General features: G+C 42.3%; 1 protein-coding gene across 6 annotated transcripts in view; it reads right to left on the bottom strand.

Annotated features, from left to right (window-relative positions):
* The window catches only part of TSNARE1 (t-SNARE domain containing 1), a 511,576-nt gene that overhangs the window by 404,815 nt on the left and 80,061 nt on the right, over positions 1–26,700 (bottom strand). For 2 of the 6 annotated variants that reach the window (XM_054191276.1, XM_054191277.1), the window contains one exon: positions 22,317–22,500. The exons of the other annotated variants lie outside the window; for them this stretch is intronic. The gene's annotated coding sequence lies outside the window, so the exon portion shown is untranslated. The remainder of the gene's footprint in view (positions 1–22,316; positions 22,501–26,700) is intronic. 6 annotated transcript variants of the gene reach the window in all.

The raw sequence follows: 26,700 nt of genomic DNA, 5'->3' as shown, positions 1-26,700 counted from the left end.
CTTTTCACTGGTAATGAAAGATGAATATTAATGTCTACTTGCTGTAAAAAAAACCCAAACAAACAAAAAAAAAAACCAAACAGGGAGGAGGAACACAGAGAAGAGGGAACTGTTGTCTAGTTTGCTACTGTGAAGTTGAGTAGACTTATTAATTATAAAAGATGTACATGCACGAATGGACAAAGGGCAACTGCAACACACTAGGTCAGCTCAACAAAATTAGAAATAGCATTTATAAATCTATATCGGATTTCAACAGAATAAGGAAAAATACATCTGATGACGGAAATCAGTTTTGAGTCCACAGGAACATTTTCATTGACAGACGTGCAATAGGGGAAGGAGATGCAGGGTAAAATGAGACGTGTGAATTAATCTAGTAATACATTCCTTAAAACCCATGATCCTGCTCCCCCATAACCCAATATCGCTCGTTTCCTATGTACCAATTCCTAAAGTAGAAACACTGCTATTCAACGCACATGATCAGAATATACATCAGCCTAAATTCTCATCTGCACCAATGTTCACTGGTCGTATTATAAATAAATCCTGCAGAAGGCTAAATGAGAAACAGCATGGTCTAGTGCAAAGACATAGTACACAGTGGGAAATTCCAGAATCTGCTTCTACCTTTGGGAGTGATTTGTCAAGAAACAGAAAACAACTTGGTATCTTCGTTTCAGGTATCCTATCAAGACCATGGGAGCCAACAGAAGTTTGTTAAGCACGGTGTAAATCAAGTCAACAGATGGCTGTAGAGAGGAGAGAATTAAAAAAACTATCACATTGGCCACATGATGGACAGCAGCCTCCAAAGCCTAATGTCTCAGGGAGAAGACTGGGGGGACTGTTCTGCTTGGGTTTTTTGGTATTGGGGTTTTTTTAAGTGGGAACTAGAAGAAAACCAATGAGATGCCATGTAGCAGTTTCCAAGTTTCTTTCCAGTGAGAGGTCAACACTCAGGAAGGCAAAATGGAACATGTTCAAAAAACAGTGAACATGGGCAGCCCAGGTCAACCACTAGCTGAAGATGATGAGTCTTGGAAGGGTGGCTTGGGGCATCCCCAGAATGTCCTGGAAGCAAAGACCACCTTTGAAAAGATAGAAAGAGGAAGCCACAAACCCACACAACAAAGGTGAGAAATACAGGTTTCTGCAAATATTTCAGGGATATAAAGAGAAGAAAATAGTTCAGCACAGTCCCAAGCAGTGACTAGCTGGAATGTGGGCATGGAGCCAACTGCTACATAACCATCACCTAACTACGGAATCATTAGTCCTTTTCTTTCCTGAAGAATAACCTCAAAGAAAGGTCAAACCCCCACAGTAGCCACATTTACTTATGCATTCATGCAAAACAACTTAGGAATACTGCATCCAAACAAGTGCTCATTGCCTTCCCCTCTTTACACAAACCATCTAGCTCATGAAGAGGCAAGGAGGGACAGCTTGTACACATCACCAGCCTCTGCTGACAGGAGTCCTTTTGACATTTCTATTCCTTGTTCTCCCTATTGTGCTTCTATGGTTACCCCAACTACGTATCTTCACACAAGACTACAAAAGGCTTCCAAACAATGGCCATGCTGTGAGATAAAGTAAAACCAAGTAGCAAAGATACAATGAGAAAATGCAGAAAGATACTCAGGATTGCACTGGGTCCTGTGGCCACCCATCGTGAATCACAGCCTGGAGTCAGCAACGGCTGTGTGCCAATTTTCCTTCCAAATTAAAGTCACTTTGCTGAAAAACCTCCATTGAACATGCATTGGGACACTAAACACATTGGCAAAGGAAAAAAAAAAAAAAAAGCGTGTTAAATTTTCCAATTCATTCACCTTTGCCAAGACCCATCGCTGATGGAGAACACAGTTCATCCCTTAATTATTTCAAGTGGTCCTTAACATCACAACAATCTGCCGTTAACAGTAGGACTTTCTGTCTGTACTTTTAAAACCAACAACAAACAAACCTCCCTAAGTCAGGAGGTAGGGTGAGCACCTTAACAAACTTTATTTCAACTTTGCCCCTCCCCAAATAAAAGTCATCCAAAAATAAGAAGTTTTTAAAGCAAGGGATGCTCCTCAGTAGGCACAAAGATACAGGCAGGCAAGGAATCACTGGAATTGCATGTAACAAGGCAACAGGATGAAAAGTAACATGGACTGGAGAGGAACAAGCAATAGAGATGTTTTTGACCACAGACATTCAGCAGAGGGATGCAGCAGAAAAACACAGAAACAGATTTGCCTAAATCCTAAGAAAAGACGCTAACAACCACCCCTCATCAGCTGGGGAAGGGGAGGCTCTCCATGATGGAGTAGAGCCTCCTGTCTACAGTAAAGCACAGTAGGAAAGCGACAGAACAGCAGAAGAAAAAGAGATTTCACTGCATTTGAAGGCTTACAGGCGAGGATGACAAGAAAATGCACGCAAAGTTGGATGTGTAAATACATGCTGTCAAAAGAGCTTGTCTTCTCCAGGCCAGCTCCGCTCAGAAAGTGTTTGCCAAGGAGAGGGAAGAGACAGTTAACAGCACAAGGCAGCCTGCAGAGAGCTAAACTCATCACCTTCCCAACTTTCTTTCACCCTACTGACATATGTATTTTGGGGTACAACAACCGCCATGCTGAGAAAACTGTATCGGTCAGGTTTGTTCTGACACAGCCTCGAATCATCTATGAACCAGAGACCGTAAAAAGCCCTGTTTCAGCTCATTTCCCACTATCAGTATCATTCTCCACACAGTTTTGGACTCCTCCTTCCTGCTGATAAGCTCATGTAGCACATGATGGCACCAAAGGGAACCAAGTGCAAATATCAAGGAAAAAAAGCAGCTTTGCTTCAGCGCGTGACTCATGCAAGAAGAACGCCAAGCCCTGAACAAGCCAAAGCAAAACAGCTGACTATCAAACCCTCCACGTTAAGTGCAAAGTTGCCCTTAAAAATACAGACTGAAATTTTTTCCACCAAAATAAAGCACTTCATATTTTTTAATGAAATAAGCCACGTGTAAGAGCCTGCTGAGGACAGAACACACAATGTGGGATACAACATAGGTGCCAAGTAGCACCTGAGATGCCCTGTGAGGCATGTGTGGGGCTGGTAGACCTGACTGGTGATGCACGGCCTTCTGGGCTGGCAGAAGAGTGGAAACCAGCTCCAAATTATCTTTGGAGTTTTCAGCACAAGAAGGACATGGACCTGTTGGAGCAGGTCCAGAAGAGGACTACAAAGATGATCTGAGGGGTGGAACACCTCTGCTGTGAGGACAGGCCAAGAGAGGTGGGGCTGTTCAGCCTGGAGAAGAGAAGGCTCCGGGGAGACCTTACAGTGGCCTTCCAGTATCTGAATGGGTCCTACAGGAAAGCTGGAGAGGGACTTTTTACAAGGGTATATAGTGATAGGACAAGGGGTAACGGCTTCAAACTAAAAGAGGGTAGATTTAGATTAGATATCAGGAAGAAATGTTTCACTGTGAGGGTGGTGAGACACTGGAACAGGTTGTCCAGAGAAGCTGTGGATGCCCCTTCCCTGGAGGTGTTCAAGGCCAGGCTGGATGGGGCTTTGAGCAACCTGGTCTAGTGGGAGGTGTCCCTGCCCAGGGACATGGGGGTTGGAACTAGATGATCTTTAAAGTCCCTTCCAACCTAAACCATTTTAAAATTCTATGAAATTAAGGCACTTAAATCTCACTGTGTTCAAAAGGTGCCTGAGCGCCCATGGCTGCTGGTGGAGATTTGAGTCAGCACAGTCAGTGAAGCCTGGAGAGCAAGTCAAAATATGCAGGAGGTGCCTACTTTTCAGTAAGGAGAGGGAATGGAGGAAGATGGCAGCTTCTAGGAAAGATAAACATACAACAGATTTTTAAAAAAATAATATTACCTTTCAGTTGCTTTTTTGCACCTCCCTTCTCTGTGCTTTATCTAATTTTACCACTTTCCTCTTAAAACAGTAAAAGAACTAAACCGGTGAGGTCTCTTCAGGCTGGGAAAAGAATGATGAGGTGGGGGAAAAGTCCATAAAATAACACCCCATGAAGTTCTGAGTCACCCAGAGAAGGCAAAGTACCCCTTTTTCTTCCAGTGCAAGAACTTGGGAGTAATGAAGCAAATCCAGGAGGAGACAGGAATGAAAGAAAGGAGATACTCCTCCATGCAAAGTCAAGGTAAGCAAGAATTCCACATCACAGGCTGCCGTGTATGCTAAAATCTTATGCAGGTTTAAAAATGCAACAAGACTACAAGAAGAAGATGAGAAGAAGTAGTTGAAGAAAAAAAAAAAAAAATCCATTATGTGATATTAAATGTACCACCAAGGGAACATGGGAAAACACTGGGAGAAGCCTTGCTCTGTTTGCCCTGTTCTCGTGCTCTTCACAAAGCAACCACAACTCATCACATAACTTGACTGGATTTGCATAGATGCATCTCTATCCTGACCCAGTTTGTCTCTTCAGATGACAATACCAGAAGGAAATCCCTCAGGTAAGCACAAAACCAGACAGTTTGAGAGCTGCCATTGAAATTTGCCTCTTTTGGTCAACTGCTCTGTCTTGCCTCTTTCCATGACCATGGTGAGTATGCCCTCCACTCAACCCCAGTATCTTGGCCTTATAAATTAGGTTAGACCAAACCCTAAGAGCTATGTTTCAAGATAAGAATCAAGAAACACCAGATCTCTATCACCCAAGAGTAAAGATAAATAGTTAGTAGAAAGGACAGAGCAAGTACATCGCTAGGGACCCATCAGCCACCAAGGGCTGGTGGCTGAGCATCATTCTGTGTTCAGGCAGGCTTGAATCTCAGTCCATCTGTGCATTTATGAAGGTAAAAACTCTTTGGAGATTAAAGTTGGGAACAGGCATGAGGAATTAACAGAAGTCGAGTTCACATCTGATGAAAAGTGTGCAAAAGATGCATCTGCGTTGTGCTTCATTCTTACTGCTCTTAACAGAAATACTGAAATTACGGTGTATAATTGCACACCTGTAAGGATGCATGTGAATCAAGGTGGTTATAAGGTATAAAAATACTGAGGTCCCAAATAAGGTGAGGCGAGAGACAGACCCTGTTCTGCTCTATCTGCTCTCAGCCTGTGACGGTAGTGCCCACAGCACTTTCATCACGCAAGCATTCCCTTTACAACGTCGTTACACAGAACTGCAATATTGAGTAGAAATACATACTCCCACACATGACTGTATTTATTCTCTATCCAAGCTCGTCTAATCTCACTGGCCCCACTTTTTATTGTTTTGTTGTTGTTGTTGTTTTTTTTTTTTCCAGTGGCTTGATTCTACATAAAGGATAGGATCCACATTTGAGGAGAATTGTTTCCTCTTGCTCTTTGTATGCATGCAGTCAGTTTTTAACTTATATTTTTTGTCTCACAAACTCTTTCAGCCTGAAGAAAGCATCGTTCTGAAAATGATATAAATAAAACATAAAATGAAGGAGACTTTGTAATGGAGTTGGGACACGGACCAAAAGAACTTGTATTTCAAATGTTCTATTGCACCCTTTGCTTGTGTTACATTCAAAGCTTTGGGAAGTCATTCAAACCTATACAGACACAAAAAAAAATCCACAGAAATTACAGCTGCAAGGTGCCAGTGCCAGAGAAAAGTGTTTTGATTGGAAAATGAAACTGAAAACTCAAGGATGAGGTGGAAAGCACAGAATAGCTTGTGCAGGAAGAGAAATGACCAAAAAAGAAACAGTGAACAGAGGAGATTTGACACCACCCCCATAAAAATAAAGTGACAAAGGGAATGAAAGAAGCCCTGTGCAAAGAAGAATGGGGCAAATGTTGGAGGAGTTTCCATCCTATCCACAGGGTTTTGGTTTTGTTTCCCCTCTTATCTCACTGGAAGATCTAGGAGATCCCTCATGGGTTTGGCCACTTTCCTCCCTCTGTGAAACAACCAGAGGAAAGTCCAAACTCCTGAAAGCAAAGGAAAGCAGAGAAAAATTGAGACTGTATGGGCCTTATGTGGCTTCAGGCCAGACTAAAATCCTTGGCTGAAGCATTCACAGCTGTAGGGCATAGCCACCCAACATGGGTCTTCACACGGAATACAAGGTCCATGTCTCCTCCCACCTCCTCTGAAGAGCTGCATCACTTTGGAGAGCTCTTCAGAGCGCCCAGGAGGAAGGACCACGGTGGCTGGTGAGTCCCAAAGCACATAAAGCTCTTCTGAAGACCCATCGCAGAAAGTCCAAGGACACGTCTTAGTTTCCAGAAGCACTCGCAAACTTATGGCTCCTCTTGTCCAGCATTTATATTCCCCTTGGTAAATAACTTGATTAAATCACATTTAACTTGAAAAAAAAGGTAAAACTTAAGAGACAGTCAGCTACACAAAGATGAAAACTCTCTTTACATTTAAAGAAGAGAGAAAAGCTTATCTGCTGTACCTTTCAAATCAAACCTCAATCTCACTATGCTATACAGAAGGAAATGAAAACAGTGCAACTGGAGCATAACTGAAAGAGTTTAAGGTCAAATAAAAAAACAAACAATTCAGGCAATTAAGTTCATGGAAGCACAGGGAGGGTGCACAGAGTTGTGTCTAATGGCTTCGTTCCACAAAGAGACCAGAAATATTTATTCGAATTAAACAGTGCCTCCCTCTTTGTGCCGCCTTAATCCAAGGATTAAATTTGTTATCCACGAAAGGTATGAGAATCTGGCCCCAATGATTACATGCTCATAAAAATCAGAAGATATTGTTGCTATTTCAACTAAGTATCATAAGCAACCGCATCAATTAAATTTTGCCAGGCACTGTACATATTGCAGATGCTTCAAAATAAATTGTTTCATTGCAAAACAGAGTATGCGCAAGGTCCAGCAGGGACAGGTAGTCCCACTTTAAATTGCTCTAAGGAAATACATGCCTCTACCAGGACACTATTTTGCAGGGAATCGTTTTGAAATCCATTTTCAAATACTCAGTTCTAAAAGTCGAGATAGAAGCTCTCTGCAGATAAAATTAAGGGAAACTATAAAAGAATGAAAGGCTAAAAAAAGAAATCTGGTCCAGATGGATTCCCGGCTGAATTCTATAAAATATTTACAGATCTTCTGTCACCAAAACTTACGTTTCTTTTTCATGAGGTGGAAACCAAAGGCTCTCCACCTGTCTTTTCTTTTTTTTTAACCCTCACAGAAGACGTAATAAGATTATTTTTCTTTAAAAAAAAAAAAAAAAAAACAACTTAAAACCCACAACAGACTTTAATCTCAGCTGTAATTACTGCAAGTGACTCCAATTAATAAATGTGGATTCTAAAATTCTGTGAAAAAAGATATTGCCCCTTTGCTTAATTTATCCCAAAGTTGTTCCCTAGATTGCAAATTCAAGAGTTTGTTCATTAAAATAGACTTAGCTCGGATAAGCACAGGCTGATACCGCCATCACTCACGTGATAAATTAACAGCCTAGCCCCATGACAGTGCTGTCTCTAGATACCAAAAGATACTTCATCATGTGTCATAAGGGTAAAGTATCCACTTTTTCATTTAAGATCAGCCAAAAAGTTCTCAATTTTCTGCTCCTAAAAATGCAGGTTCCATTTGCAAACATGCAGACTGCTGGACCACAGCCTCGCAAGAAGGAGGGAGCAGTTTATAGAATCATAGAATCATAGAATGGTTTGGGTTGGAAGGGACGTTAAAAATCATCTAGTTCCAACCCCCCTGCCATGGGCAGGGACACCTCCCAGCAGACCAGACTACTCAAAGCCTCATCCAGCCTGGCCTTGGACACCTCCAGGGGTGGGGCATCCGTAACTTCCCTGGGCAACCTGTTCCAGTGCCTCATCATCCTCACAGCAAAGAATTTCTTCCTAATATCTAATCTAAATCTCCCCTCTTTCAGTTTCAAACCATTGCCCCTCGTCCTATCATTACACTCCCTGATAAAGAGCCCCTCCCCATCTTTCCTGTAGCCCCCTTCAGGTACTGGAAGGCTGCTATAAGGTCTCCCCAGAGCCTTCTGTTCACCAGGCTGAACAACCCCACCTCTCTCAGCCCTCTGATCATATATATATATGCTGATGAACATGGAGAAGCCCTTTAAACTGCAAATAATCCCATCAGTTTTGGTAGGACTTTTAGAGAAGGATGTGACTGAGCATCAGCAACTATATCAGTAACTCAACTCTTTTGTTTCAGGGCATGCATCCAGTCAGTGCTTGGTACCCGTGGATTTGATGTAAAAGGTAACAAGGTGAAGGCAGCGAGATGAAACCAGGGGATGAAGGTCCAGGTCACAGCTCTCAGATTTCTTTCTCACGGCTATGCATATTTGTTCTTCTCCCTGTCCCCAGAAAGGGAGCCAAAGATCTTAAAACATTAATTCCTTCCATAACAATGCATGTGTTAAAACAGAATTTTGATCTCTGTTGGGTGTTCTCAGCTCCATGCAGCACACAGAACTATCTCCTCTCATATATTTGCAGATTAAAAGGGGAAAACAAGCAAAGAAACAAAAATAAAACCCCACACTGTGGTCTGCATCCAAACCCATTTCACATATTACTGAATGAGATCAGAATTTACAACATATTAGATGTTAGGGGTGTATCCCAATTTTTTTTAAGTTGACCTTGGATTCATTGTTCAATGCAGCATTATGCTTTTTACAGCAAAAGAAGAGACTACATAATGAATTGGTCTCCACTGGATGTTGACTTGATAAGCACTACAATTAATTCAAATTAGCATGCTGCCCTTCCTTTCCCTTCACACTTTCAGAAATGTCTCTCTAAACCAATCTATGATTACCAGTCATACAGAAAAGCTTCAGAAAAATACTCCTCCACAAGCATATGGCAGAGCAAATTTGTCCAGCCTTGCAGGCTTTTCATGGCATTTAGCTTAAAGAAGGTATTACACAGCGATATAGATGCCTCTATGTGTTGGCTATGCTCAGAAAGGCACAGAGCTATTCCTTATCCCATTGCGGTGTGCAACATCTCCTTAGGAGAGCATCCTGCTCCCCATAGATGCTTCAGACAGATGAGGACTGTAATCATCTATCCAGGATCTCAGCTGTAACATCCACCCTTAAAGTCAAGGTTGTGCTTTCTAAGAGCTGTACTAGACCTCCGTCACCTGCCACAGCAACCAAATTGAAGTGCACTTCTTCAAAACCATCACTCACTTAAAAAAAAAAAAATAATTAAAAAAAAAAAAAGTTTAGCTAAGCCCTTTCTGAATGATGTAGCCCCTATATACAATGGCCAATATTAAAATCATGGCAATAATCCACATTTCCACCACAGTCACACTATTCATGATGTCCCCCTGCCTAAGAGTAGGAAGAGTACTGTGTTCGGTTTTCGTCCTCTCACTGCAAGAATGACATTGGGGTGCTGGAGTGTGTCCAGAGAAAGGCAAAAAAGCTGGTGAGGGCTCTGGAGAACAAGTCTTATGAGGAGCAGCTGAGGGAGCTGGGGGTGTTGAGCCTGGAGAAAAGGAGGCTGAGGGGAGACCTTCTCGCTCTCTACAACTACCTGAAAGGAGGGTGTAGCGAGGTGGGGCTCGGTCTCTTCTCCCAAGTAACAAGCGATAGGACAAGAGGAAATGGCCTCAAGTTGTGCCAGGGGAGGTTTAGATTGGATATTAGGAAAAAACTTCTTCACTGAAAGGATTGTCAAGCATTGGAACAGGCTGCCCAGGGAAAAGGTTGAGGACAAGAGGAAATGGCCTCAAGTTGTGCCAGGGCAGGTTTAGGATGGACATTATGAAAAATTTCTTCCCCAAAAGGGTTATCAAACATTGGAACAGGCTGCCCACAGAATTGGTTGAATCACAATCCCTGGAGGTATTTAAAAGATGGATAGACGTGGCACTGAGGGACATGGTTTACTGGTGGACTTGGCAGTGCTGGGTTAATGGTTGAACTTGATGATCTTACAGGTCTTTTCCAAACAAAACGATTCTATGGTTCTATGATAAGAGCAGAGTGAATGGCATGTTAGCTGTCAAAAGAGAACAGCAGCCGCTGGTATGAGTTAACCTTAACCGTCAAGGTATCCCTCCTATATCAAGATATTGTCTCAGAGCACACCGAACCAATTCAGCCTCCCTGATCTAACAGCGTGACGCTGGTGCTCAGGCACGGCAAGATGGAATAGCTCTTAAAATAACAACCTCAAATGATGTAATTTCATTAAGGCAGGCTGACCCTTGCTGCTTCTGCTTATGTTTCTCCGTGGTATCATTTTTCACTGATTCAGTTCACTCTCTTGCAAACCTCGTTTTTCTTTCCCTCTTCCTAGTTTTGTATTTATTTATAAATATAGAAGAACAAAGAGAACACAGATAAACCCTCAAGGCATTTTTCTCCATACTGGTCCAAACGAGAACACAAGAAGAACAAGAAATTCGAAGTGTTACACTCAGCAGTTGGCAAGAGTGTACCAGCCTTCCTTCAATGGTTATTTAATTCAAAAAAACCCACATATAAGAGCTGACAGTGCCTGATGTATACATAGAAAAGTCTTCAAGCTCTGAGAATTCTAGGTTCAAAAGTTGTTAAAATTCACAAAACCAGCAAAAACTCCGAAAAAAAATCTAGCTTTTCTGTTTGCAGGGTTAAAAATTCTTCCCTATACAGACATCCTGCACTGTCCTGTGGTCCAGGCAGACAACAGACTCCCAGAGAGCATGCTGGTTTTGCTTCCCCCCTGCATCTACTCACTATTTTAAGAAGCCTCACACGCTATCTCAACACGTTGTAGCATCCAGATGCTGCTCTGAAGGGGCATTAGTTAAAAGAAAATGCTCACATACGCCTAGTCTCTCTGTCACTGAGGCCAACACAGATAAATTAAACTTGAAGGACTCTCAGGACCTGGAAAGTCAAGACTGACTTTACATTGTGAAACCTGAATGGTCCGAAAGATGCATTTTCTGAAAGGAGAAGAGCCGTTTAGCTTTCAGGCATTTCATTCTCTAGCTCTTCTCCAGCAGTTCTCCACATGCAAGTTTCTCCTTCATTGAAAAACATTTGGGTTTTGCATATATGTGAATCTATGTACAAATACATATTTGCATGTATGTGAATCTATGTACAAATTACAAATTTATATTAATTTCAATTCAAAGCTAATTAATTTTTGAAATAACCTGAAAATGCTACACTTTTCAGCATCTCTTTAAAATATTTGGATTTCTCACATGAATCTCAATACATTATTCTAACCGCAGTATGGATTTGTTCTTCTCTAAAACAAGCCTATAATGAATGGAACAGAGGCACAAGAACCTCAAATAAAGCTAAGCCCCAAACGCCATGATCCAGAGTCCTCTGGAGAGGGTAAACATCAGCCTGTGATTTTCTGCCTGAAATCTCCACTCTCGTAGTCCAGCCCAACCTCTCACCCTATTTTACCCACAGGGGAAACCAGAAACCACAGCCACCGTCCTTTGAAGAAATCTGTCAAACTTTTTCACCTAATTAAGTAAAATTCTAAAGCATTTGAATATTTTTTCGATGCATGACATGACTAAGTCAACCTAGACCTTTTCAGCCAGCATTGGTAGACAGAGATCCAAGCTTCATTACCACTCAGTATAACCATCGGAAAAGAAAAGAGTTTCATGAAAAGGGTTGATTCGGTAGATCAGTGTCAACCTTTCAGACAGAACTGAGTTGTTTCACCCATCAGCTCTTCAAAAGAGCAATCAGATGGTCACAATTTCTGCTCACAGTCTTCAAAGAGTGAAGGTCATCTCTCCCATTAGGGAAGCTTTGATGGCCTCATATGGATGGATACCATCAAAACATGGAAAGCCCTTTGCATACTCAGGACATGACTTTTCCAGGCTATAACCTCTTCAAGAGGGACCAACAAAGCAAGAGCATTCAAACCCACATGTGACAGTATTTCCGCACCACTGACAAAATAAGTAGCAAGAATAAGACAACACAACAAAGAACACCAACACTTGCCTATGAAGTGTAAGGAAAAATGTTATCTTAAGGGTCTTCAATCTGACTGGCATATGCTTGAAGTCTCCTGCTGCCAGGACTAAAACATCCCCAGAATTATTTAATATTACAGCTGACAAGTTTCCTACCTCAGAAAGCATTGTGTGCTGCTCAAGGGAATTTTTGTGTTAGACCTCATCTTGATACAGAGGAATTGATCAAAGAAGTGAAAATTAGTGGCTGCTTGGGTAATTGTGACTCTTTCACTTAAAAAAAAAAAAAAAGTATTAAAAAAAATATCTAAAACAGTAAAATAAACCCTTGCTGGTTTTAAAGGCCTTTTATACAAAGGCATGTAAATAGAAAAAGAGAAGGCTAACTGGATGTGAACAAGGCGATAAAAATATCAAGAACACATAGGAATTTCACAGGTGTCCCTTCCTGGATGTCCACAATTCTCATTTAGGGAAGATGGCAATGCTTCTTACATGGGGTGAAGAACCATCCAAAACACTCCAAAACATAATGTTCGTATATGAACTTGGGGAAAAAAGAAGGAAAACCAACCAACCAACCAAAAAACCACGAAAAAACACATACACTACAAACAAACAAAAAAAAACAACAAAAAAACCCCCAAGAAATCTACAGCTAAAAATTCCCATATAAGTTAAAAAAAAAAAAAAAGCTAATTTTCACTATGGAGCTGGTGCAGGATACGACAAGACAGGCTGAACTCAGAAGTAATTCAGAAAAATCAGAAACGTTTGTAACTTTTATCTACCTTTGGTAAATATCTGGAAAACATTCAAATAGAAAATTTCACTGAAAGCCATTGGAAATTATTGTCCACCCCATCAGTTGCTCAGGGAAGTTCAAAAATAGCAGCTTATATGTGATTAAATCCAGCAAGCCTCGGTAACATAAGCAGCGACACTGTGAAAGAGCAGGGCAAACAGCGATTTGGCTCATTAGTGCTGATTTGTGACACCATTTGGAAAAAATCAAGGAAATTCCAGACGAAAAGCCAACGTTGAATCAAAGTTAAAGGGTAAAACGGATAATACAGTCTTCATTAATGGCCTGCCAGCCTAACAAGAAATCCAGGAAAAGAAAAGAAAGAGGAAAAAAAAAAAAAGAAGAAAAAAGAAAAAGAAGAAGAAATATTTTAATTTCCTCATGCAATGCACAATTTAACTCTTGCTTTCTCTCCAGCAAGGGATAGCTCAATGAATTGGTTCTACAACTACTGGTAACCTATTCCTCAGTCATGAGAAATAGTTATTAAATATTCAAATCCGTATGGACTTATGGAAACTATGGCTTATTGAACTCAGCGACATGTTTTCATCCACAAGATCACAAGTCACACTGATATGGGTGACAACTCTGAAGCCTGTTAGGCAGAGCACCATCTTCAGTGACCAAAGAAAACTAGCGCACGCCAGAATAAACCAACTCATCAACCACAAGTAATCAGGCCATAATTACAGGCATGGAATTACCAGAGATTGGACATTTTTCCAGAACAGTCCAATGGGGATGGACTCTTGTCTGGCTCTGGGTCGTTTCTTATCAATAACTTTGTAGAAACAGTTTAAGGTCACACAAGGATCAGTGGAATTGGTTAAAAATGTTGTGCCAACAGGTCACTGACATGGGGATGTCACTTCCATGCTCCTCAGTGCTGCACCCAGGCACGGCCACATGGCCAACTCTACCCCCAAATTCTGTGAAGCATTGACCAACCATCAAAAGAGAATCCAGAGAAATATTCAAATATCGGAAATGAAGAGTTTTTCCATGACTGTGATACGATCAGCTTAACCAAAGGTACAATTTGTTGCAACTTTATCTAAATGTTTATGTATCCATCATCACTGTATGGAAATAATCTTTAACGGACTCTTTGATTAGCCGAATAAGCCAACTCACCATAGGTTGAATAGAAACCAGGTGAAAATTTCCATCAGCAGGGATCATTACCATTGGAAAAATCTACTGTGGAGATTTTTTTTTTTTAAAAAAAAAAGCAATAAAAGACAATCTAAGTTTAGATTTCCTTCCCCCAGTTAAAAGATATGCTTTAGTTCAGAGGGAAAATAACTGAAGGAAAAAAGACTTAAGGTATTTGCTATATAAAAGGTCAGACAAGATAATGAGAGTGATTCCTTCTGGCTTTATAATCTGTTCCTCAGCTGCCACTGAAATCACTGGAGCTACACTCAGTGGCAAAGCTTAGCACATAAATGGATGCAAGGACCATAACTGCCTTGGATTATTTTGGAAAAGAGAGAGACAGAACCTGGGGTGGCTTCAAGCAGTGACACCCAGACTTTCCATGGCTTCGAAGTGTGTACCATCATCTTCATTAGCATCCGAAGTGCTATTTCAACAACATTTTCTCTAGGGTGATGGTTCTGCCACTGACATTCCTGATCAGAACTGAGATAACTTAATTATTCTTTGGAAGCCCAACATTATTTTCAGTGAAACAAATGGATTTGGGGCACAAATGAGTTTTCTTTGGGATCAAGTTTCTCCAGCCTTTCCTTAATTCTCTGTGCAGCACGGTAGGCTGATTGCAATTGTGACAAGTAGCTTTCCCCATCTCTGTCCTGCCCACTCATTTCACTTCTCTGCCTTTGCTTCACCTCATCCTGCCTTTCCTTTCTTATAGATGCTAAATTAACTGCTTAATTCAGGTGTCTCATTTGAGGCACCTTGCGGGGACAAAGCACACCAGCCCTGAGCTTGCATTGACAGACCTTCTTTTGGTGCACAGAAACTACACAGAAATGCACCTGAAGTATTTTAGCAAGTAATAAAAATAGAAAAATATTAACAAAAAATATCCCTGAAGCAACCACCTGTCTTGGGAAGCAACCACCATCCTCATCTTCTGATAAATGACTTCCCGTCAACTCCAGCAACTTGAAACTTGCCCAATTCTCATTTTCAACTAACTTATTAATGTCTATGAAAATGAACGCAAAAGCCTTTGAGAGGATGCCGCTTCTTCCCCTACTCTTCTCTTCCCCCCTTCTCTTCAATAGCATTATCTTCAAATTCCATTTTGTGATGCTCTTTAAATCCAGTGTCAGAGTTCAGTCATCAACGTCAGGAAGGGCAGAAGCCTTGGGTCCTGAGCATATCCCAGCATGGAAAGGCTGCCAAATAAATATCTTTTCCAAACAAGTTATTCTGGAGGCAATTGCCAGAACTTTTCTCTTGCAAAATCATTGCTTCCCCTGGGCACAGGTGGGATAGAGCCGCTCCATAACAAACGTATTTCCATTCCTCCCACCAATGAAAAGTAGGAACCACAGGATGGACACTAAAAGAACTGAAAAGCTCTGTAAAATCACAGAATCACAGAATGACAGGGGTTGAAAGGGACCTCTGGAGATCACCTAGTCCAACCCCCTGCCAGAGCAGGGTCACCCAGAGCAGGCTACAGAGGAACGCATCCAGGCGGGTTCTCCAGGGACAGAGACTCCACCACCTCTCTGGGCAGCCTGTGCCAGTGCTCTGCCACAATCACAGGAAAGAAGTTCCTCCTCATGTTGAGATGGAACTTCCTATGCTCAAGTTTGTGCCCGTTACCTCTTGTCCTGTCACTGGGCACCACTGAAAAGACCCTGGCCCCATCCTCCTGACACCCACCCTTTAAGTATTTATAAGCGTTGATAAGATCCCCCCTCAGTCGTCTTTTTTCCAGACTGAAAAGACCCAAGTCCCTCAGCCTTTCTTCATGAGAGGTGTTCCAGTCCCCTAATCATCTTCGTAGCCCTCCAGTTGACAAGAAGGGATAAGAGGTTAATTTAGGTTACTGTGACCAATTTGTGAACTTGCTCCCTCAGCATGCAAAAACTGAAGCTCCTAAAAGAAAGAAGCATCACTGTCCTCCGGATCCTCCCCCCAAAAAAACCCCAAATCACACAGCATGCACGCTGTCTCCTAGCACAGTCTTCCTGCTTCACCTCCATCCAGAACGTTGTTCATTGGTTCTCACAGCAGCAAAGACAATTTAAGGAGAAAACTGAACATCGAATAGAATCATAGAATCACAGAATGTGTTGGGTTGGAAGGGTCACTTAAAGGTCATCTAGTCCAACCCCACTGCAGTAAGCGGGGACATATTTAACTAGATCAGATTTTTCACAGCCTCATCAAGCCTGGCCTTGAATGTCTCCAGGGATGGGGCCTCCACCACCTCTCTGGGCAACCTGGGCCAGTGTCTCACCACCCTCATTGTAAAGAAATTCTTTATGTTCAGCAGAAAATGATGAGCTTACATCACACGAATCCAGGAAAAAAAAAGAAAAAAAAAGTCTCCTTTGCCACTGAGCTTGTCAAGGTTTCCAAGCCATGCTCTCTGGATCAGCAATCTCTCCTCTGGAGGCTTGCCTTGAACCGGTGGTTGGAGTCACCAGCAGTGCCCACCAACGCAGCAGCTTTTCTGTCTGAAGTCCATAAAAAAGAAATCATCCTCTTCCCCAGGAGCTATTTGCATTCTACCCTTGCTTCTGTCGTTGTGGAAATGTTTAAATTATACAAGTAAATCACATCCTTACTCTGCTCCATTAAATATTAAAAGGGGTTTTTTTTTTGTTTGGTTGGGTTTTTTGATGTTTGATCCTTTCCTTTTTTTTTTTTTTTTTTTTTTATTTAGAAACAGAAGGCAAAGAAACAACCGTGTTCAACTTTGCATTAGTGCTGCTCTACCTAAATTATTGTGTTACAAACATACATCTTTCTCATCTTCACGCACAATTTGTTTGATAATGGGAGTTTACAATAGTCTTGGTATCTCACCTCTTCTGGTGTTTCTTCCAGGAAAGCTCAACTACAAACAAAAAGCTCTTATCCAAGGATATGTAAGACCCTTAACATTATCTAGTGTAGTAAATATAGCACTAGGAGGGGAAAAAAAGAAAATTTAAAAAAAAAAGAAAAGGAAAAAAATGATGCATTAGAATGAGGGATTTACACATACAGAAAATTTGAAAAGACAGATCCTATTTTAGGTCATGGATTGAAACGACTGCTGGTTTTCTGCATTACAGCAGCTCTGGGACCTAGAACGGAGCCTGAGACGTTGTTACACAGGGTTTGAATTTACGGTGGAGTTAAAAAGGGAAAAGAAAGTACAAGTTTGTCACTCTTTCTACGTCTATGTGCAAAGGTGCACAAAGGATCCCAACATCTGTCAAACCCATCTTTGAGTTCACTCCTTTTTACAGAATCATAGAATACAATCATAGAACCATTTAGGTTGGAGAAGACCTTTATGATCATTGAGTCCAACTGTTAAGCTAACTGCCAAGTCCACCACTACACCATGTCCCTCAGCACCACGTCTACCTATCTCTTAAAATACCTCACCACGGTGATTCAACCACTTCCCTGGGCAGCCTGTTCCAATGCTTGAGAACACTTTAGGTGAAGAAATTTTTCCTAATATCCATCCTAAACCTCCCTTGAGGCCGTTTCCTCTTGTCCTATTGCTTGTTACTTAGAAGAAGAGACCAACCTCCACCTCTCTTCAACCTCCTTTCAGGTTGTTGTAGAGAATGATAAGGTCTCCCCTCAGCCTCTTCTTCTCCAGACTAAACGAGCCCAGCTCCCTCAGCCGCTCCATATAAGACTTGTTCTCCAGACCCCTCACCATCTCCGTTGCCCTTCTCTGGACCCACTCCAGCACCTCAATGTCTTTCTTGTAGTGAGGGGCCCAAAACTGAACACAGTACTTGAGGTGCAGCCTCACTAGTGCCAAGTACAGGGGGACGATCACTGCCCTAAAGTCATACAGTCTGGCTTCACACCCAACATGTGCTTTCACTGGCCTCCTCACCAAGCTTCTCATATGCTAGCAGGCAGGTCCTGCCATACCTGAACAAAAACAATGATCGGAAGACAGTATTTCCAAAAAAAAGAGATGGGGCACGAAGCTTAAAGGTTCTTCACATGGTATAGAGTGAATAGGATAGGAAGGCTATTAATTATTTAATTAATTAATTTTCCTGAAGTCAAGTCTGTTTTGCCCATGATGGTAATTAGTAAGTGATCTCCCTGTCTTTATCTTGACCCATGAGTTTTCTCATCCTATTTTCTCCCCCCATGCAGCTTGGGATGGGAGGTGAGCGGCTGGGTAGGTGCTTGTCTGTTTGCAGAGGCTAATCCACCACAGGCAGCAACAGGTATAAAACACCACAGCTGGAAGGTGAGATTAGAATGTTCAAGTTCAACAATGTCCAAATGCTTAACCCTGTTCCCGTGACTCTTCTCCTGACCTAGCTCTTGCCTCACACATTCATTAACTCTCTTGTTGTGAACTGCTCCTCAAACTTCCCAGTTCTGTCCTCTCTTCCTCCCCTCTTTCTTCCATTCACAAAGACACAACTCATGCATGCACCTTCCAGACCCACTTAGGTGTCTACAGCTATCTTTTTTTCAGTCGTGACAAGCATCTCAAATGTTACCCAAGATCAGAGGAAGTTTCTTCTCTTGAGTGCTCCTCAAGGGCCTGCTTCCAGTTCTGGCAGGACCCTGGTCACCTGCTGCAGCACCCATTTGGGTTTGTGGCATGGGGAAGGAGGGCTGCTCCCACAGTCTCATCTTCCAGCTACTGCAGCCCCTGTTTCTCCAGCTTTAACGTATGCATTTTACACTGCTTTAAGCAATTCAGAATGTTCATGCAAAAATCATTTTTCCCTTCTCCTGAGATTTTACCCTGCGATTTTTCCCCTTGCTCCCTATTCCCTTGTAAGACAGTATTTCCCACTTGCAAAGCCCTTTGCAACCTATCCCTTACTATTTTGCGACATCAAGATATTCAACAAATGAGCACCCCTTAAAACATTCCTCCACCATCTGAAATGAACACTTTCACATGTAAGCTTCTTTTTTTCTTCTGTCTTTATAAAGCACCTGGGATGCCCAAATTGCCTTTTCTAAAAAAAATGGCAAAATGGAGCTACAAAGAATTGCGCACACACACACACACACAAACAAAATGAATAAATACTGAAAGACCATAATAGCAGAAAACAGCAGAGACACAATAAAAAGAAAAATGAAAAATAAAAATAAATCCACAAATCTGCATTCACTCCAGCTTTGATTTCAGTTATTAATGTGCAAATGATGGCTACTCAGGACCTGTTCTACTGCAAATTGCTCAAGTTCAGATTCATTCACCTTAAAAGCAAGTTAATAAGAAAAAATGTCTTATTCATTTATGCTATGTTTACCGGTAAGTGATGACATGGGCCATAATAAAAATGCACATAAAATCATCACTTTTGATTCTTAAAACATGGATATTTAACGGGTTATTTAAGTGCCATTCTAGCTGCATGCAGCACAACTTCCCTTGGTCCAATGAAATTAATCCAGGCAGTTTCTCTCCAAGATTTTATAAACTTAAATTTAAAATAGACGGTTTAGTTTGCTCTCTTCTACAACATTAAAAGCTTGTCCAATTCCCATTTATTGACCTTTAACTCATTTGTGTGAACACAAGGTATCTCCCAAAGAAAAAAGTCTGGCCTCATGCAAGAGGATCAAAAAATCACCGAGTCCACTGATTCCTTCTGCAGTTTGTCCCTGCGGTTGTGATGCTCATTGCTGGACGTGCACATACACCTTCTCTCTCGGTGAATTTACTGTCTTCCTGTTCCAACATGCCAACGTCGCCTTCTTTCCCTGAATGCACATTTCTAGACAATTTTATGCTAGATTATGCATCTAGCATGAGGAGGCGCAAAATTACCTTGTGTGGGCTGTAACATATTTCCCTTATTAAACGTGGTAGTTTACGGGCTGCAGAAACCAGTGAGAATTATTCTTGACTACAAGAAGATATGGGGGTTTGTTTGGTTGGTTTTTTTATGTTTTTTTTCTTTTTTTTTTTTTTCTTGCAGATTACAAAAACTCACGTAACCTGCTTTGATCTCTCTGTCCTCAGCAATTTCCAGATGGGAAAGAGCACTAGGGGAAGGCTGAAAAACCCAACCCATAACAATCAAGGTCTTGCGATTTTCAGCTCAAACTCCACTGAAAGTTCTGACTTCTCTGACACAGGGGTACCTTCCACACTTATTATCAGCTCACTCTTTGCTAAGTTAGTGCCAGTGGTTTTAACATCCCTATCGGGTGATCCATCCATTAACACCAGTCCTACCAAATTCCTTCTCAAAAGCAGAATTCCCCACTTCCTCTTCCTCACTGCATTTAGCTCCCACGCACCACTGAAATGTGGAAAACAGATCTTTAAATTTTAAGCAGTAATTCATTTTTATCATCAGTGAAGATGACTGGAGGTAAGGGATTGGGGAAGAAGGGAACCAAAAATAATATAAAAATGCAGAGAGCTGCTCATGGAGCAGCGAGGATGAAGCTCCAGATGTTCACATACTGTTGCTGGCCAGAGAGATACCCCATACAAGATTGTGTTTTCCAGTCTGAAAGAGGACAGCAAAGCTAGTGAAGCATCACCGTGGGCTGCATCGTTAGCTCCCTGCTGTGCCAATATGCCGAAGAGCAAGACAGTGCAGACCTGGGGCCAAAAGTGCAATGCATGGCTCCATCCCACCTCCCTTAGACCAACACCCTCTACATGCACATCCCTCTTCATCTACATTTGGCTTCCCGTGGAGGAAAAGAAGAAGGGAAGAGAAAGGGAAAAAGAAAATAGAATCAGGATAAAATTTCCCTGAGGGCATTTATCCACTTTCCGCCTTTGCCCTGCAGACATTGTCCACATCTCCACCATGCCCAGCCTCGTCCATGCAACAGCACTGCCCACCTGAGAGCGGATAACCACATTAGGGAGCAGAAGAAGGAAAACGGGATTTAATGTAAACACGTTTCATGACGATGCCGCCAACCAACACCCTGTGTGCAATGGCATTTCATGCAAAACTCAATTCATTTGCAGAAGTTCAAATAATTAAGCATTACCGTCCTTTAATGCTCAACAAACCCCAAGAGACCATGGTGGAAGGTAAGTGCGCAGCTAAAGTGAGCATTTTAAATCTGTAGCAAGGCACTGACTCAAATCACAATGCTCCAGACAAGCAGTAGCTAACTCGTCAGAGTCTCAGGTTGCTGTTATATTTAATGCGTGCTGAGCAGCGGCACTCCCGCATTGCTGCTCACTAAAGTTGCTCAGAGATGCCAGTAATTTCCCAAGCAGCAAACTGAACCCAAACTACATCCTCGAGGAAGCAGAGACAAGGATGGGTGAAAATGAAATGGGAGAAAGAAACAAAACAAAAAAAAGGAAAAAAACCAACAATATAACCTTCCAGCCTCCACAGGTTGTCACTGTACTGTCCTTCTTTCCTCTCTGCCCCTGTGAAAATCACAATTTTTAGCCATACTCAACAAATTCCTCATTTATACGTATTATTGCATAGTTGCTCAGAAAAAAAAGGTATATTTTTCTGGGAAGATGGAGTAATGGGTGTACAGAGTCATTGGAAAAACCCAAATCTCCCTATTTCACATCCATAAGAACCTCTCCAGAACTTCAGAATGGAAGAACACCTCTCATACTACCTTTTATTAGCGAATAGCTCCATTTTACAGCCTCTCTGGAGGATTTACGCCTTGGATTCCCACACAGTCATCCAGAAGCTCCAAAATACCATATCTGTTATTAAAAATAACATCCAAACGCATTTTTCTTAGTTCGTTCATGGCAAGAGGTGCTTCTTTCTGGGTGAACTTTCAGCCTGCTTCAGCGCACTGAGCTGGCTCGATTCTCCCACAAACCACCACATTCCTTTTACATAATTCATATCCCGAAATTGCCATTTCTCTGCATTAGCAAACAAGAACGAGATGTCCAGGGTTTCATTTTTATGTCTTTCAGAGAGGTGAAAATGCTGTTGATGGATTTCCTCCACAAGCAAAAAGTTTGCTGGACCAACAGTCTGCTGTAATTAAGGTTAGAAACCTCAATTAAAAAGAAAATCCAGCTTTTGGTATGCTGTTTCTTCCCAAAAGAATTGCTGTTTCTGTATGTGATGGGTGAATTACAGAACACTGCCAGATAAAAAGTGTCGTGTAAATATAAAATGACAGGGATTATTAAAGATTATTCAGAGTTAAAAATCAACACACTGCAGCAGGCGTTTCTTAAAGGTGCTGGACCAACAGGGAAAGAAATGAAGATGGAAAAGAAGTAATTAGAGAGGCAGCTCCTGTCCTTGGCCTGGCTGCCATCCCAATCTTCAGGGCATTTTTCATGGCCTGAAGCTTTCACTAGTTCTATACTGACAGATGGGGAGTGGGGGGGGGGGGAGGGGGGGGAAAGAAGAAAGAAAAAAAAGAAGAAAAAAACTTTATCTAGGACCTTTTCCACATTAATTAAAAACCTGCTGATGAGACAGAAGCAACAAAGCGAATGGCGCTGTTGCCTATGGAGCATTCTCAAGTGATGGCAGGTGCTGGCAAATGCCGATATTTCTTGCTTCTGGGAAACTTCTTGGGATTTGTTCACGTTCAGAGGAGCCGCGCTTCTCTGCCCTTATTTTGCTCTGCATATAAGAAAAAAAACCAAAACAAACAAAATATACAAAGAAGAACGAATGTCAACAAACAAGCCACCAAATATAAGGCAAGGTTGTATTTCTCAACCAGTCAGGCTGCACTGAGCAATCATCTGTGATTGCTTTTGGCACTAATTACCCTCCCATCGCAACGTGCATCACCTCACACAGAGATGCCCAGAAGAGCACGCTGCAGAGAAGGACCAAGAGTCACCAACGTGCAAGTAGATTTAAATTGACAGGGAAGGGAATAAAAATGAGTAAGTAAATAAATGTGTGCAAATATAATATATATATAAAATATATATAGAAGAACAATAAGCCGAGAGAAGTTGTGTATGCCCCATCCCTGGAGGCCAGGCTGGATGGGGCTTTGAGCAACCTGGTCTAGTGGGAGGTTGGAACTAGATGATTTTTAAGGTCCCTTCCAACCCAAACCATTCTATGATTCTACGATGAAATATATATCCTATATATAAAATTCAATAAATAAAATGTGTGCAAATACACAAACATATTTGGGGAACTTCATACCAAGCAGACCCTCTGCTCCCCACTCACCCTTATCCTTGCTCACCTGGGATGCTCAAGCAGAGCAAGGGAACATCCCAGCTCTTTTCCTATCCCATTCATTGGCTGCATTTACAAACTCCTATTTCACAGCTAACGACATGTTAACCGCAAGGAGATTTTCCATTGTTTCCCCAAAAAAGGGTAGGAATGATGCAAAGAGCAATGGGATTCCCCTCCTGTCTCCATCACTTTAGGGATTTTTTTTTTTTTAATTCTTTGCAGCACAATTTGCATATATTAAACATTGAGGAAGGGTGGAAGGAGCAGGGAAGGAAACAGAAGGGGGAGGGAGGCGTCATGCAATTAACACCTAAGAGCTGCAAGGGATAAGCCAGAAAGATCAGGTACTCAGCAGCACACGCCTGCCTTGAATAAATCCTGCTAGTCCTGCGTGCTTCACCAGCACAGCGCCAGCCTCCAGCACCTCAGGGAACTCATCAGGGGCAGGAGCTGCCTGTCCCATGCATCATGGCTTACACCAAGTGGACAATGGAGAGAAGCTACTTTAGTCCCCCTGGCCAAGCACAATGCAGATAAAACACAGCAGAGCTTTCAGTAGAAAGAAAAGCTGGTGAGGGCTCTGGAGAACAAGCCTTATGAGGAGCGGCTGAGGGAGCTGGGGGTGTTTAGCCTTGAGAAAAGAAGGCTGAGGGGAGACCTTCTCGCTCTCTACAACTATCTGAAAGGAGGGTGTAGAGAGGTGGGGGTCAGTCTCTTCTCCCAAGTAACAGGTGACAGGACAAGAGGAAACAGCCTCAAGTTGTGCCAGGGGAGGTTTAGATTGTCTCTGAGGAAAAACTTCTTCACCAAAAGGGTTGTCAAGCATTGGAACAGGTTGCCCAGGGAAGTGGTTGAATCACCATCCCTGGAGGTATTTAAAAGATGGGTAAACATCGTGCTGAGGGACATGGTTTAGTGGTAACTTGGCAGTGCTGGTTAACAGTTGTACTCAATGATCTTAAAGGCCTCTTCCAACCACAACGATTCTATGATTCTAATTGGTGAGCACAGCAAGGTGTGCTTTTTTTCTGCAAAGGTGAGTTATGCAGGACATACATAGGGTTGTTCGGCTGCTGGTGCTACATCTGCCTCCACTGCTGGCCACCTGCGGACACCGCTGCAGGTGGGTTCCTGCAACAAAAGCCAGTCTGTGTAAAACGCCATTTACCAAATGCATCCACTTCCTCTGAGTCACAGACATTAACTTTTTTCTTTTTTCTACAAAAAACAGCACTTGCTCCTGTTGGCGGAGCAAAAGTGAGTGCCACAATGGAGACAGGAGCCTGCTTTGCCGTGAACTTCGTCAGAATTGCCAAGATCTCAGGGTGGATGTGGAGCACTGACATTTTAGAAAGGGAGGAGAAATGGAAATTGAATTCATATTTTTCTTGCACGAACAAGGCACTGTGGGAGAATGAAGAGGGATAAAATCCTCAACCGCCTGCCACTGTGTCACTTCTAGAGAGTCACTTTTCTGACTACCCCTGCACTTCAGATGGCAGTTTTAAAGGTTATGGCTGAAGGGGCTCTCCAGCAAAGCCTTCAATGAATTTTGAGCAAAATAAAAATACACCCACAAACAAACCAATGACAAGAGCAAGGCAAGGACAAAACTTCTGAGCAATCACTGCAAATACCCCTGGGGCTGTTGCCTTGCCCAGGAAGCCCTTCTGCCACCCCGCCTTCTGCCACACTCTCCCAAACTCATTTACTGGCAGGATCATTCATAACAGCATCCAGGTTCAGTAAACAGTGAGGCACATCATACCACAAGGTCAAGAGCAATCTAGAACTGTAATTCATATCTGTCCAGCCAGGCAACACAAGTGTACAGCATCACTTGAATTTTCAGGCAAAATGTTTCCATTTTCAGATATCTGCTACTGGCAGCAAACCGCTCGCGAATAATCTATCATGATACGAGCTCGGAGAAATTTTTAGAGGAAGCAATTGAGGATAACCAAGTTCATATAGGGTTTAAAGAAAAATCCTGCTAATTCACACTTGGGAAAAGAGCAAACAAGCCATAAATTATGAATTAATCAACTCCACCCAGCCAACCACCCTTACTACCTCTCTCTATTTTGACTTGAGCAATAAAATCTTATGGGTTTACACAGTTCTCCAGCAATCACCATCATCTTGCTGGTGTCTAAATTATAGTTTTAAGTAGGTCCTGCAAGGTGGGCTCAGGCAGCTCTGTGCTAACTGCCTTGCAGACATCAAGATGATGTGTCACCTCCCAACATGTTCAGAAGTTGGCACAGAAAGATGAGACACATGGTGCCTCTGGGGAAACAATATTGCACATGGGAACCACCAGACACAGGCATTGCAAAGACAGCTCAACAAGAGTACAAGGCACATTTTTCCAGATGGATCTTCTTACCTTGAAACTTCATCTCAAAACACTTTTCCCTGGGTGTGATTTACCCCAAGAACCGTTCCACAGCTCCACCAGGTGAGACCATCAGTGGTACCATCACAACCTGATGGTTATAAAATTGTCCACAGGTAGAGGAAATCAAGCGGTGAGCTCCCCCAGAGAAAAGCTGAGTCCAGAAGCACCACCTGGCTAAAAAGCCATGGCACACATGGGAGGCATGGTCAGTCTCAGTGACGTTTGGGCCAGCATTGTTATGGAAAAGGTGTGCCTGGGAGATGAAGTAAATGACTTCCCAAAGTCCAATGCTGGACCCTATCCAGCTGGCTAAGGACAATGACCTGGCTGCAAAGCTTCTCATCTGGTGCTCTTTCAGCCGAAGAGCAGTTTGCACAATCCAGATCAGCTGTAGCATATGGCAGTGGGGAAGACTGGTGAGGAAAAAACCCAAACCTCCAAAAAGCAGGAGATATTCCATAATAAACAGGGACCCATAGAGGGATGAAAAAGATCTAACAAACCTTTGATGCAGTAGGATTTGAGAAGCTTTCATGTGGGTATTTGGCTTTTAAAAGGCCATCCTGCAGCCAGAGGAAGCACATTGCATCCCTTAAACCCAGGAGCAATCTAGCATTTTGTCAAACTGGGATAATGAAGAAACTTTCCACCAACACGGGCCTGGTGGGACACAGAGGCAACGCTCCAGCACAGCAACCTGGGAGCCCTCCTGGTAGGAGGGTAGTTGCGGAGCACCGTATACACAACCCACCATACTCACACTGCAAACATCTCCCCAAACAGTGGTTGGGGATGCAGAGACGCGAAGCATCAGTGGTGAAACCACAAAATAACTAAACCTTTTGTCATGCCCTTTTTTTTCAATTCTCATGAAAAAGCCCATTTATAACCACGTTTATTTACATGCATCACAAGGAATTCTACAGTCCCTGGCATCAATATGCATCAGAAAGGTTTTGACTTGCAATAGGTGCTCTGGAGTTATGACAACCTCCCCACCAAGACATCAGTTCCACCACTTAAATATACAAACTGAAAACTGTATTTCCTCCTTTTTTTTTTCTTCTTTTCTTAAGTTGAATCCCACTTGGATTTCACCTCTCAGGTAACAATGATGCTGATGCAATAGAAACTTCCGAAATCAGAACAGAAAATTCTTTATCCTGTAAAGAATGGATAAACCCTGCTTTGACAAAAATAAGTGTTTTTGTTGT

Source organism: Rissa tridactyla, chromosome 2 (assembly GCF_028500815.1).
Source record: "Rissa tridactyla isolate bRisTri1 chromosome 2, bRisTri1.patW.cur.20221130, whole genome shotgun sequence".
Classification (NCBI taxonomy): Eukaryota; Metazoa; Chordata; class Aves; order Charadriiformes; family Laridae; genus Rissa; species Rissa tridactyla.
The sequence above is the reverse complement of the archived record's forward strand: the minus strand, read 5'-3'. Positions and strand labels throughout refer to the sequence as shown.